The sequence below is a fragment of the Poecilia latipinna genome, unplaced genomic scaffold (genome assembly GCF_001443285.1).
Source record: "Poecilia latipinna isolate Pla-1442-1.1 unplaced genomic scaffold, P_latipinna-1.0 Scaffold1571, whole genome shotgun sequence".
NCBI lineage: Eukaryota > Metazoa > Chordata > Actinopteri > Cyprinodontiformes > Poeciliidae > Poecilia > Poecilia latipinna.
The window spans coordinates 19,223-23,105 of NW_015114187.1; the positions used below are offsets into that span (position 1 = coordinate 19,223).

At 36.1% G+C, this 3,883-nt stretch overlaps 1 long non-coding RNA gene across 1 annotated transcript; it reads left to right on the forward strand.

Moving 5' to 3' along the window:
• Positions 1-1,874: 1,874 nt before the first annotated feature.
• Positions 1,875-3,068, forward strand: LOC106963716 (uncharacterized). The gene is made up of 2 exons (XR_001428238.1): positions 1,875-2,255; positions 2,521-3,068. It is a non-coding gene; the product is annotated as an uncharacterized LOC106963716 (long non-coding RNA).
• Positions 3,069-3,883: the final 815 nt, after the last annotated feature.

Below are 3,883 nucleotides of genomic sequence, written 5' to 3' on the forward strand. Positions count from 1 at the left end.
CTCATTTAGATTGTTTGAGTGATTAATTTATGTGTTATTTATTGTGAAAGGGCTAGGTACAATGTGACAGAGAAGTAAAACAAAAAAACTGGTTTAAGACAAAAAAGCTCATGGGCAAAAATAGCCCTCAGGTCTATCTTGATCAGACAGTTGAAGACGTTGACATTAATGTGTTCTATTTTATGTGACTAACTGACGAGATTGTCCATTGGATCACATGCCATAATCCATCCAAGGTGTTTTTGAGCCTAAGGCTTCTCATCTGAGTGAGTCTTCATGTGATTAATTAAACCACTTCTAGAAGTGTAACTCTTTCCACAGGTCCCACATAAGAAAGGCTTCTTACCAGAATGAATCCTCATGTGATTAAATAAGTGTTCTTTCCTCCCAAAAGTCTTTGCACAGGTCCCACACGAGAAAGGCTTTTCACTCGTATGAATCCTCATGTGATTAACTAAATACGTTTTCAACCGGAAACATTTTCCACAAGTTCCACATGAGAAAGGCTTCTCACCCGTATGAATCCTCATGTGATTAAGTAAATATATTTTCAACCGGAAACTTTTTCCACAAGTTCCACATGAGAAAGGCTTCTCACCCGTATGGATCATCATGTGATTAAGTAAATATATTTTAAACCGGAAACATTTCCCACAAGTTCCACATGAAAAAGGCTTCTCACCTGTATGAATACTAATGTGATTTAGTAAACATATTTTCAACCGGAAACTTTTTCCACAAGTTCCACATAAGAAAGGCTTCTCACCTTTATGAATCGTCAGATGATTTTGTAAATACATTTTCAACTGGAAACTTTTTCCACAAGTTCCACATGAGAAAGGCTTCTCACCCGTATGAATCCTCATGTGATTAAGTAAATATATTTTCAACCGGAAACTTTTTCCACAAGTTCCACATGAGAAAGGCTTCTCACCCGTATGGATCATCATGTGATTAAGTAAATATATTTTAAACCGGNTACTGCCTCCTGTTTTTTATTCACAATCCAGGCTCTTTTAAAGAACAATCTTCTGATGCTGCTTTTGAAGCTGCAGTTAGCTGCCTAGCCCATAAGTGTTACACAAGGACCCAACGAGGAAACACAGACACAGGTGGGATTAAGTACACAAGGGAGCAATCAAGGGATAATCAATAATCAAACAAGAGACACAGGAACTAAATTGACTAGAAAACAAACCTAAATCCTTACACTGGTGTTGTATACATTGTTTTGTGCTCTTTGAACAGCACCTAAAGGACAGTGAGGATTGGGTTTGTTCGTTATTATGGGGTGGGGTTTTTTCTCAATAATTATTTTCAGTAACTCTGGTATGTTTGTATATTTGTAATGAAAATCCTTCAATAAATATATTAAACATTAAATATACTTTAATGTTGCAATGTCATGTTATATGCCACAAAATACTGTAACTTGACTGAACATTTGTTTGATTTACCCGTTTCAACGTCCTCCTTTGATGTTACTAATTTTTGTGAAAAAGATTCCAATTTTTGCACATTCTGCTGTGTCTGTTTCCAGAACTTTCCTCTCTTTCTTTTCTCCACCAGTCTTACTTTTCATCTTTTAAACACCATTGACTGAGAGCAAAAGACATGTTATGTCAGGAGAAATAAAGGAAAGCCAGTGCTATGACTGCAAACTGGCACATAAAAAAAGTATTACTGATTTGTAGATATAATTCAAATGTAACTGAGTAAAATATTTTACTCAAAATGTACTTAGTAAAACTTCAGGTTTTGTAAACTACTTTAAAAGGTACAAAGTACAGATAAGTTATTTTTTAATTACAGTAAAGCCTGTAAATGTTACTTTCCGCCACTGACGGTCATACTTAATACTGAGAATAAGCAGAAAGCTGAATTATTATTGCATAGCTGTTTTACTGTGCGTACTTATACTGGCAACTCTCTGGGTCATGCAATAATATGAACAAAAAAGACAGTAGCATTGCTTGTTAATGTTTTTGTGTCTGGTTCCTTCAGGATCTCCATACAGAGATAAGATCACTATTGCCATTCTGCAACTTCAGGAGGAAGGGAAACTGCACATGATGAAAGAGAAATGGTGGCGAGGAAATGGTTGTCCAGAAGAGGAGAGTAAGGAGGCCAGCGCCCTTGGTGTGCAGAACATCGGTGGGATCTTCATTGTCCTGGCAGCTGGACTTGTTCTCTCTGTGTTTGTGGCTGTTGGAGAGTTCCTGTACAAGTCCAAACAGAATGCACAGCTGGAAAAGGTAAAGAATTCATGTGATATTTTTTCTAAAGAATTTAAGCCAATGAAAGGAGAATTTCTAACAGTAACCACATATGCCATGTATCGCAGCCTTGTGGCAAATACAAGCTATTATGAATCAACCTGTAGTAATTATGCTTTTATTAGAAGTATAGCATTTGAATAGGCTTATTGATTTGAGGATAGATGGAACTTCACACAGTAATAAGAGTGCTATATCATAACCCATAAGATAAGAATTGGTGTCTTTGCATTTATTCACTTAGGCCCAATGGCGAAAACGAGATAAGAAACGTGAGGAATTCTGCTGTCACCATGGAGCCAAGCTAGACTTTAACCACCATCTCAAATGACCACAAGGGAACTTCAGAAATGATTTGCCTTAATTTGAGTCTAATATCTAAAATATATCTTTTTGTTGTTGGTCTTAAGTTCATTCATTTGTTTTACCATTAAAAATTTTTCTTACAATTGCAAAGGAATGGGTTACTGCTAAAGCAGTTTAATAAAATGTTTGAAGTACTTGGACTAAAACACAATTGGATGAAATGCACATCTGTTCAAGGCTTGCTCCACTGCATGAAATATCTTCAACAGCCTCATCCAAAACTTCTCACTCTGAGCTGCTTCTGTTCATTTCTACCCTGCAAGCTCTCACTCTGCTATTCTGTAACCAATCTGACTTCATGTCTTTTGCTTTAAAGGTGATGGATGCAGTGACAGAATACTGTGATATTTAACTTCCCACTGAGCTGTCTGGCAGTCACTAGTTGCTAATACAATGGCCTGCAAGTTCAGAAAAAGATGCATAGAAATATTAAATAATTATTTAACACACTGCATGAAAAATAATAATACCCGAGTATCAGTCCTACAGTCATCCATAGATTCTGACAACAATCTCCACAATTTCATCTTAAGTATTCCACTTCAACCTAATGCTAATATTGCAGTTGGAAAGGAAGTCAAAAATATTGATTAACAATCTATTTCATTTGTCTCAGAAACTGAGATATGAGTTGATGCTGCAGCCTTTTTTATTAAGCAAGCAGAGGGAATACTTGAACATGAATTTCTGATAAAAAATATATATATACTTACCTTTTTTCTGACAATAGCTACAACTTTGAAAATCAGTTTAAAACAACAGTTTCTTAAAACTTTACATTCACAATCAACACCCCCAGTGAACTTGATGATCTCACTGCTAAGTCCACTAGAGCCTCCTGTTCCAATTGTGGCATGAAGTGTGTTGTGCCTTCATGGCTCAGTCCTGCTATACTTTTTCTGGAAGCCATGTTTCCTGAGGTTTTGTAATAATGGACCAAAAGTTTCTCTAGATAGAAAGTGCTGTTTCATTGCATAAGGAGAATTCCCTCCTTGTCATTGTCACAAGTTTGGCTTTTTCTGTTTTGGTGGTTTTTGAGAAAAGTATCAGTGAACACGTTTTTCCTTACTTGATTTTGACAATAAGTGACCATATTCCCTTCTGATTTATTCACACTAAAAAGTTATTTTTGTTAAGAAAACACTGTTTTCTAAGTGCAGCAATAAGTACATTCACTGTCATTCATATAAGCAAGTGCTTCACAGGGCTGTTTTTTTCCCCTAGGAAAGTGTAATGTACCA